The sequence below is a fragment of the Sinocyclocheilus grahami genome, unplaced genomic scaffold, assembly GCF_001515645.1.
Source record: "Sinocyclocheilus grahami isolate Dianchi unplaced genomic scaffold, SAMN03320097.WGS_v1.1 scaffold735.1, whole genome shotgun sequence".
NCBI lineage: Eukaryota > Metazoa > Chordata > Actinopteri > Cypriniformes > Cyprinidae > Sinocyclocheilus > Sinocyclocheilus grahami.
In genome coordinates, this window is record NW_015505914.1 from 474,004 (window position 1) to 495,426 (window position 21,423).

The 21,423-nt window shown below is 34.9% G+C and overlaps 1 protein-coding gene and 1 long non-coding RNA gene across 2 annotated transcripts in view; one reads left to right on the top strand and one right to left on the bottom strand.

Moving 5' to 3' along the window:
- Nucleotides 1–21,423, bottom strand: part of LOC107560615 (double-stranded RNA-specific editase 1-like) — a 122,405-nt gene that overhangs the window by 98,457 nt on the left and 2,525 nt on the right. The window lies entirely within an intron of this gene.
- Nucleotides 15,399–21,423, top strand: part of LOC107560616 (uncharacterized) — an 8,541-nt gene continuing 2,516 nt past the window's right edge. Inside the window, exons 1-2 of the long non-coding RNA XR_001605748.1 lie at nucleotides 15,399–15,409; nucleotides 20,937–20,944. This is a non-coding gene — a long non-coding RNA (uncharacterized lncRNA). The remainder of the gene's footprint in view (nucleotides 15,410–20,936; nucleotides 20,945–21,423) is intronic.

The window sequence follows — 21,423 nt, forward strand, 5'->3', positions numbered from 1 at the left end:
ATCCATAGTGCGAGGTTGATGTATTTCCTCAGCGACCAGCATGGATCAGCTCCAGGCATGACGAAGCAGATATCGTCCTCTTTTGGAAGACCAAACAAAGTAGTTTTGCTTTCACAACGAAACGCACAGCGTCTTCACGACATGGCGGCAGCAACAATACTACAGCGAGAATAAAAGTTACGCCTTCTTTCTTTGCGTGAACATTTGGGCGGCGTTATGAAAATCTTCCCACATCGTGACCTAGATATGTGGGGGCGTGTTAGAACGAGGAGTTTTAGGTAGGCGTGGTTGACTCTTAACTTTTATAAAGAATATCTCTTTGGATTTGAGACTTTAGTCTTTGCAACTTTACAGATCTTCTTTATGTGCCAAGAGCTTGTAACACTCCAAAGAGAAAGGAAAAATTTTAATCGCATCATATGACCCCTTTAAAGAGACAGTTCACCCAAAAATTAAAATTGTCATTTACTCACCCTCATGCCTTTCAAAACTGCATGAGTTTCTTTCTTCTGAAGAACACAAAAGAAGATATTTTGATAAACATGGGTAACCAAAGAACTGATGGTAGCCTTTGACTTCCACAGTATTTTTTTCCCCCATAATATGGAAGTCAATGGCTACTGTCAACTACAAAAAAGATCTGAGAACAGCAGCAGAGGGGATTTCAGTGAACAATGACTGACATTTTACTCCATTCCTCACACAAAGCTATTGAATGCAATGCAGAAAAATATAAATTTAAATAAAAACATACAATGCTAATAGGCTATGAATGTCTTAAGTTGTATTTATTTCATTGTGAAGAGAGAAAACAATTTCCAAAATGTCTTCTTTTGTGTTCCACAGAAGAAATAATGTTATACAGGTTGGAAATTACATGAGGGTAAAATCAATGAGGGTAAAAAATGTATTTATTAACATATGTGGAGGGCTCTGTATATTATGTCTTCATGTGGCCTATTTTGCAATAAAAAATATACAATTAAATAAATATTTAAAAATGAAAGTATTGGGTATTTCCCTAATACATTTAAGGCTATGTATAATGAATGGTTATTATAGTTAACTAAAACTAATCTAGTTGCAAAGGCAGCATTTTTCATTTCCAATTGATTTATTAAAATAAATGAAATTAAAACTGAAATAATAAATAAAAACTGTACAATTACAAAAACACACTAACAAAATTACTAAAACTAAGTAAAATGAAAATGGAAAATACGTTAAAAAAATTCTAAATAATAATAATGATAGAACCTCAATGATACTAAAATAACACTTGTGTACTAAAACACACTACAAAAGTACTAAAACTAACTAAAATGAAAATGGAAAATACTATGGATGTCTACTATGGATTTCGTTCAATTTTTAAATTATACTTACGTTATTTGAATTAAATAGAAAATATAAATAATGTACTCCAGACTTCCTCAGTTCATACATTTCTTTCCAGTGCATGAGATTCCACTGCACTGTGACAAGTGAGATTTCAGCTCAGCGTAGCTGCATGCTCTCCCAGCGAACACGGACACTCTTGTCGATTGGGATGATACAGGGAGAGAGATGGAAGAACAGTGCTTCTTGTCATGTACTTTAACACACGATCACTGTGTTGGCAGTGAATGTAATCTTAATTTATAGAGAGATGCTTCAACACCGATTACGTCATGCCCACTTCATTTCCACAGGCAAGTGCTGTGGAGGAGATATCACATGCAGCATACAGGCTGCACACTTCAACTGTTAAAGAACATCTTCACATCATGTAATCTATTTGTGCTGAAACTGACTAATCGACAAAGAACAGAGCTGATTAACCTATTAATGACTGGCCTTAGTCCTAAACTTAGCCCTCTACTAATATACAGAACTTATGGTGTGTTCACACCAGACGCGAAGCGAATATGCGCATCACGTCACTCGCTCTAGATTACTCGCGGGATATTTTTCGTGTCACTCGCACAAATAAAAACAGCGCGATCAACCATGGTGGACGTAACTACAATCGCTGTTTTGTACCTGTTGTCAAAAAGTCCCAAATACAATGGAAACCCAAATGCCGACGTGTCTGGGTTCACAGCACCATCCAGAGAAGGAAGAATAATGTTAGGATCCTGTATTCATGTGTTACATTTTACTACTGTATATATACACTGATATTACTATTATTTGTATTATTGATAGCAGCATCTCTGTAGCCATGCTAATAAAATACAACTACCACTACAACTGATTTTAATTGTTTTCTATGCTCCAGACCTATATAATAACAGATGGCTGCAATAATGCTCTCTTCTATTGTCTGATTCAACTGGATCCGTCAGAAACTCTTCGCTGATTGGCTTGCGCGAGAACGCGTCATGCGAATTTTCCGCTCGAGTTGAAATTTTTTTAACTTGCGCGGAAGACGCGATTGAGGCGAATATCATGCGTCCGCGGCAAACGCGTCGCCCGGCGCGAATTCGCCTCTATTCGCGTCGACTTTGTATGTAATCTACTCGTGCAAATAATTACATTCGCGTTTGGTGTGAACACACTGTTAGTCTAAGGCAATTCACAGGGCACTTTGCTACAATGTGTTCAGGACACCCTGAAATCTATGGAAGCTTGTTGCAGAACAAAAAAATAAGTATTTTTTCATCCCATAATTCTGAGTTTTCTTCCTTACAATTTCAAGTTTATATCTCATAATTATTACTTTTGTCCTCGGAAGTTCAAGTTAAAAAAAAAAACTAACTGAATTCTATGTTTACATCTCTTACAATTCTATTTCCCCCCCTCCACTGAATAAAAAAGTAGTTGCGACTTTTTCCCCACAAGTTTGACTATTGCAATTTGAAACTTTTTTTCCCTAAATTCTGTTTACATCTCACAATTCTGTTTTTGTTTCTGCCATGGAATAAAAACATAACTTTTTTTGTCACAATTATGACTTTTTCTTTCCCCCTCACAATTTCAAGTTTATCTCTCACAATGTGGACATTTCTTCTCAGAATTGTGAATAGCGAGAAAAAAAGTCACAATTGCGAGATATAAACTAAGAATTGCAATTCTGAAAAAAAGAATTGTGAGATAAAAAGATGCAATTCCCTTTTTTATTTTTATCCTATGGTGGAAACCAACTTCCATAGAAAACTAAATAAATATGGATGTAATAAAAAATAAACAGGGCATGATAAAACTGATATAATGAATTTAATCATGCAAGGTCATCTGACAAATGTAGGACAATGTTACGTTCAATGTGGTCCTGCTCTATGATGCTGAATCCTCATGTTTCAGACCCTATGCAACCAAATGCTCAAAGCGTAATCTACCAACTGTTCCGGAGCAGATCTCATACATAATCACAGATCATATTAAATGGCTCATCTGAACAAAGTACCGTATGGTGCACACAGTCGAACGGCAGTCATTGCTCACCTCTCATAGCTTTTGACTGACCTACATGAGGTGTGTAGCATGACCAGCATATGCACCGCAGGCTTCAGGACGATATCCAATCCTCCCCATGAGAGAGACACAGATCCTGATGACACAAAGTAACGTTCAAGAAACGATGACATTAATTTCATTAAAAATTTTTATTTATAATTACCTGCAACAACAGGTCATTATAGCACGGACAAAACTCAAGTACAAAATTTAAGCAATGTTCATTAATATGAAAATAAATCTGATTTGGTTCATTTATTTTGTTTTAACTCGTATAGTTATAGTATAACAATTGATAAAAGCATTAAATAATAATTGTATTATTATTATTAGTAGTAGTAGTAGTAGTACATACACCCCTAAAAAACTCAATTTAGTGATAAGCGACTTTTGCAATATTTAAAATGAAAATAAATATGATTTGGTTAATTTAATTTGTCCTAACTGTTATATAATAATAATAATAATAATAATAAATGTATGCATTACTACTACTATATTACAATTTTTAATTATTAAAACATTAAAAAAAAATGTAAATACAAAATGATAATACAATATAAATAATATAATAAATGAAATTATTATAATACAACATCCTCAAAAACCCTCAATTTAGTGGTAAGTGACTGTTGTAATGTCTGATGTGAAAATAAATGTGACTTGGTTCATTAAATTTGTCTTAACTGTTATATAACACAATATAACAATATATAATTTAATTTAATTATCATCATTAATACTAGTATAATACAACATCCTCAATTTACTGATGCAGAATTTAATAAGAAAATAAATGTGATTTGGTTAATTCAACTCTTGTGTGACCCATGGTCATTATATTGCATTTAGGAGTCACATTTTCAAGCATTTTATACCTGTGAAGAACTGTGTAGAAACCACATCTGAGGGTCATTTATTTTAGCCAGATTTTGTGTACTACAGAAGTAGTGTACAATGACTGGTGGGTAAATTTCCCTCTCCACTTCCTGTAATGTGATATATTGATGTACACTTGTTCCCCATGTCATTTGCAGTACCCTTCGGACAGAACATACACGCTCCCTATGATATGGAATCGCACTTTTGATGGCCAAATACCCTGTGAAGTCCATTACTGAGCGACTTGAACATACCCTGTAGACCCTGACATCTCAGTACAGTATGTGTGTACTTGTAGTGAAAGAGCAGGAGGTGACGGTGTGCTGGGATAAACAGTCTTGAGCGCTGCAGAGCGGCAGATGGGGCCATGACTCAAACTATTAATCCTTTATTACACGCAAGGACGTTTGATTCAGCAGGAGTCACTGACACTGGAATGAAAGAGCACACGCTTTCAGACAGTCAGCAGAGGAACCAGAGACATTTCCACTAATCCTTCATGGACACCAGAACACACTGAGAAGCCATGATTCTACTATTGTTTTTATAGTAACTATCCAAAAAATAAAATTCTGTCTTCATTTACTCATCTACATCATTTCTGTGGAGCACAAAAAGGGAAAAAACACTGAAGAACGGCTACTTTTTTCCTAATATATACACTCAAAGCCAAAAGTTTGTGTTTTCCAAAATGACAACAAGCTCCTTGAAAACAGTATTGCAAGTCATGCAATAGCTTTCTGTGAGAAACAGACAAACTTTAGTTCATCCTTAATTCATCACACAAAGATATCATACGGTTTCAGAAGATTTGGGATATCAACTGTTATGGTGCTTTTGCATCTCACAGGTTTTGGAACAACGGAGAATTATCATTCTTAAATGTGTGTTTTTCTTTTCTTTCTATTTTTGCAGGGAAAGAAACCCAATTGACAAAACAGACACTTGTGTGCTAACATTCTAGCTTCATATGAGGACACTGTGCTCCTCAAAGCAAGAGATTTTTGCTATAAAATCTTAGAGATTTCTAGACAAATGCACACATCTGGCAGAACTTTATGCAAATGCAGCATTAAGGAGACTTTCTTCTATGGAGCACAAAAAGAAAAAAAATGCTGAAGAATTGCCAGTCTTCTACATATAATTCAAGTCTAAAGGTGTTGAGCTTCATATGACTTGCGTGTTTTATTTACAAAATCTTCTGAAACTTATTCACCTAAAATTTTTAGGCTTCCTCCTACAGTGAATATCATATTGTTCAATGCATGTGAATGCTGGAAAGCAAGATTGTCAAGATTTTAAATTCAACTTTGATGTTCATCACACAAACTTCAAAGGTTTTCAAGATTTTAAATTCAATCTTTCATCATATCATTTGGAATATAACACATGAAAATATGAACTTCATCTATGGTGATCTGCATCTTTTTTGAAGCAGAAAATCATACAGGTTTGGAATGACAATAGTATATAACGCTACAATACGATACGCTACAATAAACACAACAACAATTAAACACTCAAAATTCATTGCCAAGTTGAAGAAATTTATTTGGTTATTCGAATTTATCTTAACTATAATTTTTGGGTGAATTTTAAACTTGACACTTCAAACTGAAATGTGGTTGTTTTCAGTGAAGGACCTTGATTTCTTTGAAAAAACAGACACTTGTGTGCTAACGTTCTGGGTTTATACGAGAACACTGGACTCTTTAAAGCAAGAGATTTCTGCTATAAAATCTTCATGGAGATTTTTTTGCAAGAAGACTGCACATCTGGCACAACTTAGTCATGCAAATCCAACATTAAGGAAAAAAACACTGGCCTTCGCACACTAAACAGCAGCACACTTTACAATTGGTATACTGCCTCCATTTTTGAACTGCCTCAAAGATTTCAGCATAAAAATTTAAGTTGTAAAAAGAGATAAATGCACAGATTAGTTCCCACAAGCTGAATTTCAACAGACCATATCATTAAGTAAAAACTACATCATAAATATTGCATTAGTCCCATGAAAATAAAAGAACGAAAAGCGAAAATCAAGAATAGACTGCGTGTCCCGCATATAAAGATTTGAAAATCCAGCACTGTTCTATATTGGGCTGACAGAGGTCCCCGAGAAACAGATTGCATTGGCTTTCCTGCTGAGCACTGCATTCTGTCAAATAACTCGGCGCATGGCTGAACTATCCTTGCTCGTCCTTGCTTTCTGCCCTTCATCAGAAAATGAAGTGGTATACTGAAGAGCAGAGCATGATGGTTCTCTATAGGACACCCATCCTCTTGAGGAGGACACCCACCTCGTGGCTGGCCTGCTGCTCTAGGACATATGAGACACTTCGCTTTCACCTTCACTTCTTTAAACCTTCCTAGTAAGCCATTCATGAACCAGTAGGCAGCAGCGATTACCTTTCCAGTGAGGTTCTTTTGAGGCGTATGATTTGATGTGCAGATCTGAACAACTTGCTTTGCATCAGAGGGGACGAGTTTGAAGCAGCTCACATGACATACGCTTGAATTGCTACATACAGTGACCCCAAGGTGTATTTGAACATGTTTAGAGTCTTAAAATGTATGGTTTCAGTTGCATTGGATATAAATCAAGTGGCATTGACAAATAAATGACTAGAGTGCTTCTCCAAACCATATTGTCAATCTTAAGATTGACAACTACACAGGACTTATGTTCTTAACCATTTTTTTTTTCATTTGTCAAAGAAAACATGCAACAAGCATGCATATACATTTGAAGAAAATTTAACATTTAATGAAATTATTCCAGCAAATAATTGTATATAATACTTTCCATTTTTTAATCATTTGTAATTAAAACAAAAAGAAAATATGCAACAAGCATGCATAACATACACATTTTATTTAATTACATTTAATTATCTGCTTGAAATGTTAACGTTTCTTTGCAATGTTTCTTTTTGAAAATACGGAATTGTGAAAAATACTGACAAAAAACCCCGGAAAAAAACCTGAACATTTAATGAAGAAAAAAAAATATTTTTTCCCCTTTTTTTTTATAAAGATAGAAATATATTTATGAATTATATTTTCAAAAAGAAAAAAAACTGCAAAGTAAACATTTCACAAATATATTTGTCATTATAAAAAAAATAAAAAATGGGGAAAAAAAAGAAACGGGTTTAGGTTTTTTCAGGGGATTTTTTTGTCAGTATTTTCAAAAAGAAAAAAAACTGCAAAGTAAACATTTCACAAATATATTTGTCATTATAAAAAAAATTAAAAATGGGGAAAAAAAAGAAACGGGTTTAGGTTTTTTCAGGGGATTTTTTTGTCAGTATTTTCAAAAAGAAAAAACTGCAATGTAAACTTGACTACTGAAAAATACTGACAAAAAACAAACAAATGAAAATGAAACATTTAATGAAAAAATATTTCTAGCAAACAATTTTACATATATTTTGTTCTCCATTTTTTTAATTTGTAATTTTTTTTTAAAGCAAAAAATGCAAAAAGCATGCATCACATATACGGTTTTATTTATAGTTTTATACACCTTTTATTGTGAGCAACACCATGAACAAGAACGCTGCCTATAGGCTAGGGTTGGGCCGATAGACGATGCCATCGTCCATCGCCGATGGCTGACAGACATCACGATGTTAAGCTGAAATCGTGATTCCTCCCCACCCCCACTCCCCGCTCTCCCGCAATCCGCCGCATCCCAGTTCGGTGTTCGGAAAGGAAATGAAGTGTACTACGGAAACCCTAAAGGGAATAAATAGCCTACAAGATGGGAGGATAAAAAAAAAATAGTTTAATACTTTTTCTCGCAATTATATCGTTGGGTAAGTATAGGCGACTGTATATAAATTGCGGGCATCAGGGAGCTGCTATTGAAACCGCTTTCGATTGCGCGCTCTCATTTAACTTTCACTTTTGAGATTCGCGATCACAAGGACTCTATACTATGGAGCGGCAGTACTTACCACACATTTGACAAGATTAGATGTTTGTCACTGGTGCTCAGGATCTGAAAATCATTCGCCATCGTCCTATCAGACATTTCTGTGTATGTGGTAAGTGAACTTTCATGTACTGTAATGCAACAGGCTACCGCTAGCAAGCGGCTAACCTTTTAGTGGCTCCGTATAACGCGTTACTTGTCATGCTTCGGGCACACCCCTAACCCCGCCCCCCGATGTCATCACGATGTTTCACTGTAGACATCGTCCGATGCCAATTTGGTAGACATCGCCCAACCCTACTATAGGCTAATTCGATCATGTGACACCACATGTATTTGCATTAAAGCACCTTTTCTCAACAAAAAGTTACCAAACAAATTTTTGCGACATTTTAAGTATCGACATAGAATTTATGCACTAAAGTTAAACGGAAAAATATTGTGACGACACTTGGGAAATGTTATCGATAAATGGCATTTCCATCAGCTATATCAGGTAACTTAAAACAGATAACTTAACTATCCAAATTAACTAAACTTTAACAATTTCAATTAAGTACAACATTTTTTTACTGAAACATTACTTAGAACTAAATTGCAGCAATAATTTTTTACAGTGTACATAGTGCCTTACAGTGGCACTAACAAGTGCCGTTTCCAAAACAGGACATCTTGTTACTTGCGAATGAGCGCGTGACAGTGGATGCCTCGGGACTCATTGGGCTGTATGTTCAGAGAAATTGCCACAGGAGGACAACTACAACATATCAAACAGAACAGCACGCTGGCTGGCTTTCTACAGCGACATGTGGCAGACTTTCAAAATTGGCTGCATTGATCCAAAAAGGGGGGGGGGAAATAAATGTCTTTCCAACCATGCAGCCGCTAATCCATAGAGGGTAATGTTGTATTAATGGGCTCTATGCACTAACATTCAGACCTCGAACCAAAGTCACTGCAAAGAGGAGGAGGGTAAGACAGACAGAGTGATAGAGAAATGATGATGTTCAGCTTTAGTGACAGTGTCTTCCATTCCCAGTCTCTGTAAGGCAGCATGAGACATTAAATCAACCGGTCTCTACATTTCCAGATCTCAGCCCTCTGGGACGCTCTCCTGTGTCTCTCTGAGAGATAAGACGAAACAGCTTTAAGGAATACTATTAGAGAGAATAGCACTATTCGGACAGGATTAGTTTGCTAAACGACGTCTGAGCTATAATTATTAACACAGAACGTCTGTGATTTCATGTACTGATTTGGATGGGATTGGGATCTGCAGTTATTATAATAGTCTAGATGTGAGGTTACGGAAAGGGCATGCACTCTGGATGCATGCAAATAACTATGTATATAATTAAAGGAAGGAATTATAATATCATCAAATCTGATGCTGATATTGAATGCAAAACTTAAACACCAATGATTATTTTACCCAGAATGTTGGTTTAAATCTAACGAAGGTGCACCAGCAGTTTATTGTAAATAGAATTATTTGAAATAAACAACATACAACAGTAAATTAAACAACAATTATCATGTATTTATTCATTCATGTATTGATTATTTCTAATTATTCTATCTACAATTCTAATAATTCTTATCTCGGGACATCGATGCAGCATTATTTATATGTATCATGTATTGTTAATTTCTAATAATTATATCTTATAATATTATATTTACATTTATTTATCCATTTATGTAAATCGAAATAGTTATTTTACCCCTAAAGTTTGCAAAAGTCGGTCTACATCTATAATGAAGATGCACCAAGCAGCAAAACAAGAAATCTATCTTTAGTTATGGTGCTCAAGGAAAATCTAAATAAATGAGAAACACTGTGCAAAATTATATATACAAAGCAATCAGAAACATTCTATCAGGATGGGTTGAGATTTCTCACACAACCCCAGAGAGTTAACCAAAAAACAGTGGGTAATTTGCAGTGTAATTTTTACCAAAGTTGTGCTGGGAAAACACAGAAGTGCTTGATTTGGATGGGATTAAAATAGCAAAGTATATCCATGCAACTCAAATTTACCTAATCTCCTCAGGGAAAACCAGTTTTACCCAAAAAAAAGCTACTAGGAGAAATCGAGTCAGTGAGCTGATTTTGTGTTATAAGAGATACACTTGACTGAGTTACGCTCAGATCGGCCCTGATCCTTTGTGGCTTCAAAACATCTGCATTCTGTTTCTCTAATTCAGTGAGTAAGACACGCTGATTAATACAGCTGGAGTGACACACCGCTGTACTGGACCACAACTCTTAAAGGAACTGCACAATTAAGCAATACAAGTGAAAAAATAAAGCAATAAAAAAAATTGATATCAGTGGCCAAACATTTCTTCAAATTTAACTACAAATTTGTATTTATTTATTCATTCCATACAAGAAAAATGTCAAAAAATAAATAGAATCTAGAGAAATTTATATCAGTGGCTGACCATTTCTTCAAATACTGTAAATATTTATGTATTTATTTGTTTTACCCATACAAAAAAATTAATAAAAATAAAGCAACAAGAAAAAAATATATATAGAGAAATGTATCAGTGGCCGCACATTTCTTCAAATGTATCTATCTATCTATCTATCTATCCATCCCATACAGAAATGTCTGAACACTTCTTTATTATAGAATTGCAGATTTCACTGTAAAATTACACATTTTTTGTGTAATTAAACATTAGGTATCAGTAATATTCCTGATACACTGATGTGGAAACTATTATATATATAGAGAAATGTATCAGTGGCCGCACATTTCTTCAAATGTATCTATCTATCTATCTATCCATCCCATACAGAAATGTCTGAACACTTCTTTATTATAGAATTGCAGATTTCACTGTAAAATTACACATTTTTTGTGTAATTAAACATTAGGTATCAGTAATATTCCTGATACACTGATGTGGAAACTATGCAATTCTGAACTCATATTGAAAGTACAACCAAATAGGCAAACTATTTCATATTGAAAGAAACAAGCAAAAGCTGTGAATGTGTAGAACTTTACGAATAACAGGCGTTTAAATTCCATATAGAATCTCTGTAACATTTTTCAGAGTTCTGTGGGAACCGATTCTGTGTGAGAAACTGAATGACAAAAGCACCATTAGACCTGTAATGTCCTCATTCATCATTCAATGTCTGATCAAATTCCAACACTACGAGCTTGAATCGAATCGGTCTACCTATCTGCGCTTCTTAACTTCACACAAGCAGCTGAGAGATGGACAGCAGTCTAAATGAACAGCACGCGAGGTAAGATAATGTTACTATTATGCAAGATGACACTGTCACTCTAATTTCCCCGTCCGTCGCATGTGATCTGTCTGGGTTTCACAGATTCATTATCTGCACTCTGATCAATATATGATGGACGGGGTGACGCAGTCATGGCGGTGGAAACTATCGCCTGCCGCACAGACGGAAAACATGACTGAGCCATATGGCCCACAGCTATGATGGAATCAGGCCATTGGGACACAAGAGGTGAGTCCAACCCAAAAACACAATCAGGATCAGAGCTCCTGCTGAGATCAACATGTGCTGGACTTCACACCACAGCTTTTTTCTTATGAAAAATACCTGAAACTAATTCTAAGATAAAACCAGTAGAGCTAAAAAAATATATATATAGGACAAGTCAATTAAGCAACAATTATCAGCAGAGATTAAACCAATAATCCTTTTAAACAACTTGTGTGTAGCGTAACAAGTAAACACAAAAGAAAAATAAAACCTAAAACACCTTTGCGAAATGGCATAAATAAATTTAAAATAAATACATAAATATAAATATTTATTGTAACAAAATAAAAATAAATAAGCAAATCTATCCATCCATCCCAGTAATTATATAATATTTTTATTAATCAATTAATCTGTATTATAAAAATAATTTACATATATTTATATATATATATATATATAAATTAATAAATACACATGTATTTTAGGGCTGTCAAAAAAAATAGAATTTCGAATATTCTTCTAATTTAAAATAAAAAGCCACATTCAAATGCAAAAACGTTGCATTCGAATTTTAGGTGTGCGTCAGGCAGCCTTATCAGTGGCGCATGAAATGCGACGATAATGTAAGTGTCATTGCATTTTAATGTTTTTGTTAGTCTATCCAGTTGAACCCACTAGATGCGGGCGCTGCTACATTGTTCATTCAAAATATTGTGGGAAAAAAAGAACATCAATGCGGAGACGATTTTGTTTACGTCAAAACCTAAACCAAACCGTTCACACAGAACGCATATTTATCACATTTTCTAGAGGGACATCTATCACCGTTACACTACTAGCGTCTCACACAAGAGACCCGGATGTTTAGAAAGTCATGGAAAATTAATGTAAGTTCAACTTTTTAAAAACGTCTCAAGACTTTATGGCGGTTTTTCCCCATCTTACTGCATCTCAAGTTTTTAAATGAATAAAGTACTCTTTGTGATTGGTTTTCGGTCCTTTGTATTAAACAAGAAAATTGTGTGTGTGTGTGTGTCTGTGTGTACATACATGCAAGAAAATATATGTAAATAAAAATAAATTTATAAGTAATTAAATATACTATTATATTTTTATATAAAATTGAACACATAAATACATATTTACTTACGTAAAAAGGGAAATAACCAAGTAAATAAATATTTAAGTTAATAAGTAAATAGGTGAAGAATATATTTATAAATTTAAATAACATATACACACACATATATACAGTGGGTACGGAAAGTATTCAGACCCCCTTAAATTTTTCACTCTTTGTTATATTGCAGCCATTTGCTAAAATCATTTAAGTAAATTTTTTTTTCCTCATTAATGTACACACAGCACCCCATATTAACAGAAAAACACAGAATTGTTGACATTTTTGCAGATTTATTAAAAAAGAAAAACTGAAATATCACAGGGACGACCAAACGACAGACACAGTGGGGGCGCGAGGGGCGGCGGCTTCTTCCAGCGGCTGCATCCTTCTCGCCTTGGCCCACGGCGTGTGAAGGGACTAGACGGCCCAGCATCCTGGCCTGACGGCCGTGTAACGAGGGGCGGTTCTCATCCGGACCGCGAGTCCGGTAGCTCACGACTCTGGCAGCACGGGTGTCCCTCTATGCATTCTTCCTGGACCCACGAAGACATCAGCGTGCATGCACAGGGAAGAGACCGGTCTCCCGAGGAGAGGCGCGTTTGGCATTTAAACAGCGGCGGTGATGAGGCTCCATTCGGTTCAGGTGTGCCCCATCACAAGCCGCCAGCCCTGGCTATTTCAGCACCCCTCCTCTCTCACGCACCATATACATACATACACATACATATACATACATATACAGTGGGTACGGAAAGTATTCAGACCCCCTTAAATTTTTCACTCTTTGTTATATTGCAGCCATTTGCTAAAATCATTTAAGTTAATTTTTTCCTCATTTATGTACACACAGCACCCCATATTGTCAGAAAAACACACAGTAGTTGACATTTTTGTGAGGAAAAAAAATTAACTGAAATGATTTTTGCAAATGGCTGCAATATAACAAAGAGTGAAAAATGTAAGGGGGTCTGAATACTTTCCGTACCCACTGTATATATAAAAATGTGAATATGCACATACATAAATATATATGTAAAGAAATGAATATTTAAGTAATTAAATAAATACTGGCAAGAAAACAATTTAATCAGTGGGCAAACTGTTTTGCCAGTGAGTTTTTGTTTGTGCTAATGCTCATACTTAATTTATTTCTCAACAAACAATTGGATGTGAAGGAAGCGACCAGCACAAAAGTGTCTTAATTGCTTCCTGTCAAGAGTAGTCAAATTAAAGGCTACTGGCTGACTGTACAAAAAAAAAAAAAAAAATTGGAGAGTCCCGATAACTCACCGACTTGCTGTGCGAATAAGAAATGTTTCAAGACAGGAAAGAAAACTTATAGTGTTGATTTTAATCTTAAACATACCATCCCAGACAAATAATTGCACCAGAGTGTCGGAAAAATACGAGAAATAGACATATTTTCCCAAGTGCTTTATTTTCCAACAAACTCCAAAAACTGCTGTAAAAAAAATCCCCACAAAAACAGAGAATGTGTTCGAGAGAATGAGAAACTGGAACACAGCTCATAAGTCTGCCACATCTCCAGCATGCTGATGCTGAATCCCTACAGGTTACAGGTGGAGAGGACACCGACACAAACAACTCCTGCTCTCATTACACCAACAGCATTAATCTACGGTTTCCTCCAACATCTAACCTCACTGCCAAACGGCCTGATGAAATCACTGCAGCAGAATGCATTGCTATTCAGCTTATATAAAGACGTTACTGATTACAAACAGGCAAGCGTGAGCATTAACAATCTGATGCGATTCTGCACAGCAATGGCGTGAACAAAAGAGCTGTTCATTTGCACGGCCGATTTAAGGTGGGAGAAGTTAATTTAGAGCTATTCGGAGATATCTAACCTCATAAAAACTGTCTACATGCATGAAAGTCTGATAGACTAATGTGGCGGGTAAATAAACAAACAAAACAACCAAAAGATGAATGATAATATTACTATTATTAGTAGTTTACTACTACTACTTAAAAACTGGCTGATGTGGAGGGTGAATAAAACAAAAAGATAAAAAAACATTTTGGTTTGTTGGTTGGTTCGCTATTCTTATTATTGTTTGTTTATTATTATTATTATTAATAATAATAATATAATTAATATTTCATTAATTTAAACATTAAATATTTTTTATTAATTTAATATTTTTTTAAATATTAAATGGTATTATTCTTATTTTTATTATTGAATTATTAAACAAAAAGTTCCAAGATGACAAAACTATTACAAAGACACTCAGCAGCACCCAAAGGAAATCCTAAATAATGATGTTGCTGAATCCTGGAGCTATGGAAACCTTCAAAAGCAACATAAAACGTTTTATTTTTTCTTGTAGGTTCTGACAGGCGTCATTTATCTCATAATGAAATTATTATTTTTTTATTGCTCACTTTCAGTGCCTCTCTCTTGGATGTGCCTATACGATACAACATTTATGCGTATGTAGCTAAACGCGTCTCCGTGTGGACGGGGCCTAAATGGCAAAATCAAAGTTACAATGACAACGAGAGCTGCTCTGTAGCATTAATAGCGATATATTATCAGTTTTTCAAACAGGAATTTTAAATGCCAAACCTCCTATTACATAAGAAGGAAGAAACGAAGAAGACAAACAAATACCAATACTTAAATTCTGGCCAAAACTGAGAAGCCTTTTAATTCGTTTTTAATTAAGTTATTTCTGAAAACCAATAAATGACTGATAAAATAAATACATGCTATATTGTTAAAAAAAGAAAATTCCAACACACTAAAAGCAAAAACAATTAGTTTAAGTGCTACATTACTTTAGGCATCATAAAACAAATAAATTGTCCTCATACTAATAGAAGAGGGACTTTGTGTGTGTGTGTGTGTGTGTGTGTGTGTGTGAGCGGGTGCGTGTGTGTGTGTGTGTGTGTGGTATAAAATATACTCTTAAAGGGAAAGCACTCTTCAAGGGTTATGGCTTTGCCATAAAATGTCACTATACCTACTAGATAATAGCAAGTTTCATCTGAACCTTAAAATGGACAAACAAATACAAGTCAGAAAAAAAAAAGAAAGAAAAACAATATATACACACTACTGTTCAAAATGTAAACCGTCTCTCCTCATATCAAGGCAACACACACAGTAAAAACAGTAATACTGTGAAATATTATTACAAATTACTATTTTCTATTTGGATACATTTAAAAAAAAATGTAATTTATTCCCGCAATGGCAAAGCTGAATTTTTAGCAACATTACTCCTGTCTTCAGTGCCATGATCATTCAGAAATCCCTTTAATATGCCGATTAGGATTCTTTGATGAATAGAAAGTTCAGGATTTATTTGAAACCGAAACATTTACTGTCACTTTTGATCAATTTAATGAATCCTTGCTGAATACAAGTAAAAAAATTAAAAAGTAAAGTACTTTCCCAAACTTTTGAACAATAAAAAGGTTACATATACTGTACATGCTTAACTAAGGTGGATAAAAACAAAATAATCTTCTGTAAGTAGAGATGTGCATGAACTGTGATATAAGCACAATTACTGAACAAATTCCAAATATTCATCATAAAGTCATGTGACTGAATACTTCTAAACCACAAGCCAGAGTGGCTTCCCCATTGGATACAACTTCTACTTCCATTGCTATTTTATGCCAATTTCTCCAGAAGTGGCGATTTTCTGATTTATTGGCATATTGTTTTTCTGATATTCTAATTTTCATTAAAACGCAGCGCTCTGGATCCCAATCAGTCAGTCTGCCGCAGCACAGATTCAGCTCCTCCGACACAACCGGATCAGATACCACCGCCGTTCACTGCTGCCTCAGAAAACGATAGTGTTCATGTCGTCAAACACATCTGCCCTGAATATTCCAGAAAATACCACGCTCGGTAGAAGCCGAGTCCCCGGATAAAGATCTGCAATATCATTCACAGCATGCAACTTCTCAGCCGAACAGAAAAAAAATTAATAAAAATTATTACAGCAACTGATTTAACAAGCCTCTTTCCCAAAATCCACACTTTTTTGATATGAGATACAGCTAGAGTTTTATTAAAGCTCCGTCAAAGACCTTAAATAACAAATGGAGGACTATCTGGCAGAGGTCGAAAACTTTAGATTAAAATAGAGGCCCTCGGATGGTTAACATGCCAGATAGGACATGTATTGGGTTTTCCTTACACCACCCGGGCCACACGACAAAAATCACACACATCTACATAATTGGCACTATTGACGAGTCTGGAGAGGTGAAGCGTTATCAGGACAGATCCAAACCTCTGGGGCTTCGGCACTGATTTGTGTTATTGGAGAGGATAGGACAGCAGCTGCCCTTAGATTTCTCTGCACTTATTTAGATTGACAGCAAATTCAATAATGAACTCACACTCCACGTCCCCGCTCCCACAGGACCCCGACTGAACCCAGAGACGTCCCATGTCACGCCCAGAATAAAAATAAATGATGCATTTTTCAATACTTTCATTTGTGTTATTTTCAGTTTAGATCACTTTACTATTATTCCAAATAGTGGAAAATAGTGAAAATGCACTCTATTAATCAAACTGGTACTTTTAGGATATCACTTTCAGTTATTTATGAAATATATATATTTATTTAAATAAATATGAATAAAAGATGAAATTAAAAAAAATGCATTTTATAAATAAAATGGTGATATCCAGAATATTTGTTAGTAAATAAATATTCACTAACTAATATATAATTAAATTTATTTATTTACTAACTAATTTATACAGAGAGAGAGAGCTATGCAGAATATTAGTTAATTAGTAAATAAATAAAGTCATTTATTTACATATATATACACACACACACACACACAGGTTTGTTTTTATGGTTTATGGGGACTCTTCACAGGCGTAATGGTTTTTATACTGTACAGACTGTATTTTCTATTGCCCTACACCAACCCTACCCCTAAACATACCCCTCACAGGAAACTTTCTGCATTTTTAGATTTTCAAAAAAACTCATTCTGAATGATTTATAAGCCTTTTGAATTACGGGGACACTGAAAATGTCCTCATAAATCACCTTCTCGTTGTAATACCCATGTCATATCCATGTTTTTATACAAATTTGTGTCCTCATAAACCACATAAACATGCACACACACACACACACGGTTTCATATTTGTTTTTAAATTACATATTTATGTTTTTTTTAAATAACTGAAAGTGATTAGTAAAATTACATTAATAAATAGCATATACTACATAAGTAAAATGCAGATTTCTTAGCTGAAATGATTACATTAAGTTTCTCTTGCTTTTGTTTCTTTTAACAGAAAATGGCAATCATTCTGAAACAGAAGTTTGCAGTCTACAAATGTTTTAACACGTCTGTGTTAAAAGGAACTCTGATCATCTTATTTCAAGCCTGTGCACAGAGCGAAACAAAAAAAGTGATTTAAAAAGTATTGCTCAGATTGAGACAAGACCATGTAGACCTGCAAACCCCTTCTAGTCTCAACCTGTATCGCACAGCGAGAAGTCGTTCCCTCATGTCGTTTCGACATTACCAGTTCTGACATATATAAAGTACCGGACCATTATAGAATTTAATGCCTCACTACCCACATCGGAAATAAAAGAGAGATTTTAATAAATCGCTGGGAAAAGTTCCAGATCTGCATTTGTAACGGCAAAACACATGACGCTGCACTGCAGTCCTGCATCTCTTTATCAGCGGGGTCATCCATCAATAGTGAGGAGGAGCGGGAGGGAGGCGAACAGGACAGCCGAAACAATATTGATGTCAGCGACTGGTAAGCACGGAGAGGATCTGAGGGTGACTACACGGGTATCAATAAGAGCCAAACAGTGAGTGCACACTTTTTTCAGCAGTCTTGCTTCCCAAAGCATTTTACCCATTCATTTTCTCCATAGGCATTTCAAAACAAAATTCCCTTGAACCAACCCAAGCAGCACAAAGATGAATCACATTAAGCATTTGCAAATTTGAAATCTTGTTGGAATGAACTATGAAGCTCAGAGTGAATTATATATTAAAATCAGAAATTCCATAATAAAACTAACTGTAATAGGGATGCATGATATATTAGTACCATATCAGTTATCAGCCATTATTAGACATTTATTATTTGATCCGTATCAGTGAATATTAAATGTATTGGATATGTATTATCATCATCATCATCATCTGACATTTTGTTACTTGATTTTTGGCAACTAATGTGGCTCATTCACCAATTTAGAGTTGGACTATTGAAAACTAGTAACACAAAGTTAGACCAAGACTAAAAAAAAATGATCCAATGGTTTGCATCCAGTGTGTTCCAGATAATAATTACAATTTGTGATGCATATTTTTTTTTTAATTCTCAACAATATTTCATATAAAATAATAAAATTATGGGATTTTTATAAAAAAAAAATAAAAACAAACATTTAATGTAGTTAAATATTCAATATCAGCGAACATATATTTCTGTATATCTTCATAAATTATTTCTAAAAATGTTGAGATACTTAAATTTACTTATAACATGACTGATTGATTTTGTAAATTAATGATTTATTTATAATTTATTTAAAAAAAAAGACGTATAGAGATTTATTGTTTGCCATTTACGGTTTAACAATAAAATAACATTCAGTTATTTCAATATTTCAAAATGTCAATATGAATGCTTCATTAGACTGTAACTAAGGAATTATAAGTATAAAGCACAATATATTTAAAGTGAACTGCAAATAATTGAGCTATACAAATCTATACGCTGTTTGAGAATGTAGGGAGGCCGACTTACTTGCTCTATGAATAAAATGGATAGGATATGAAAATCCTGAACCACACTGTTGCTTTCTATAGTGGTCTGGCTCTGATCCAGGTATCGGATCATTAGGAGTCTGGGCAGAACTTCCTCCAAAAGCTGTTATATGAGAATTTTGGAAAGCAGGGCGTAGATTTATAATAAGGTCTACAGGGATGCGACTACTGTATATTCATCTCTGATCAGTATGCAGTCACAGCACAGCTAAGTAAGTTGTACAAAACTCAGACTTGAGCAAAGAAAAGTTAGCTTTATTAGATGTGGAACAGGATCGGGCAACAGCATGAGCAAGATCTAAACCAACGTTCCCAGGAGAGTAATGTCTGTGCATCTTTGACTAACTCTAGATATTTATACATCAGCATGGGACAGTTGTTATTTTGAAAGGTCATTGCAGATTCCTGTCAATAATACATGTCAAAAACAAGTGACAATTCAAAAACAATATGAAGAAAAAGTAAATAAAGAGCAGAATGTAGATCATTTAAACAAAACGGACCAAAAAAAATATTGGCTAATACCCAATATGGTACCAATATATTGTGCAATCCATAATTACAAGCTAATAAAATAAGATTACCTTATTTGTGAAAAATATTTTATTCATATGCATTACTACGAGATTATTCAATAAATCAAACTGAGTAATTTTAAAGTAAAAATAACTATATTGTTTTAAATACTGCTGCTGTGATATAAAATTACTCATACCATTATATACACGATTTTAGTTACACCACCCACCTGTGTGTGGGACGGTGAGAATGAGACCGAAAAACGAGAGAGATTAGACGCTTTCATTAATCTTATTTAGTGGTAGAGAATGAATGCCCTTGATTAGAGATCTCAGCTTGTCTGCAGTCTCTTACCTGCAAAGTGTCTCTCTGGCATCACCTGCAGAGCGGTAGATCTGCTCTCTCCACCCCGCTGCTCCTATGAGCCCCTGCCGCAGTCTTAAGGCTGTCGTTTTGTAAGACACTTAATTCCTCAAAGCAAATGAAAGAAACCTCGAAGGACCCGGAATCACAGAATGCTCCAGACCCCAGGCACCCATGTCTTTAGATGGCTTACTTCTAAAAACAAGAGGCGCTTTTCACCAGGGACATGCAAACCCCCAAGGTTTTGTTAAGCCTCTGCAAAAAGCGCAGAGACTGTAGAACCAGCTCTCAAACAATGCAAGCTTTGAAAAGCCATTCCCATCAGCCTGAATGAACACGCTGAATTCCCTCAAAGCTGACAGACTTCTTGGTGAGATGCAGAGCGGATCATAATAAAATCAGCTCCAGTTTTGACTTTGACAGAAGGAACGAAAAGACCCTGCTCTATTAAATCGCCTTAAAATAGCACAGAAATTATGTAAGACCTGAGAGGACATAGTAAATGCTGAACCGCTTTTAAGTGTGCAGCTAATGAAAGTGTATTACATATATATATACATACATATATACACATATATATACATATATATATACATACATATATATATATATATATAAATAAATAATCCAGTATTGACTCTTAAAGGGGTCATCCGATGCCCATTTTCCACAAGTTGATGATTCTTTAGGGTCTTAATGAAAAGTCTGTAACATAGTTTGGTTAAAATTTCACAATGGTAGTGTAAAAAACACCTTTACCTGGTCAAAAACAGCTCTTTTCAGAGCAAGCAGTTTTGTAGCATTTTCCTTTAAATGTTAATGAGCTCTGCTGACCCCGCCCCTCTCTTC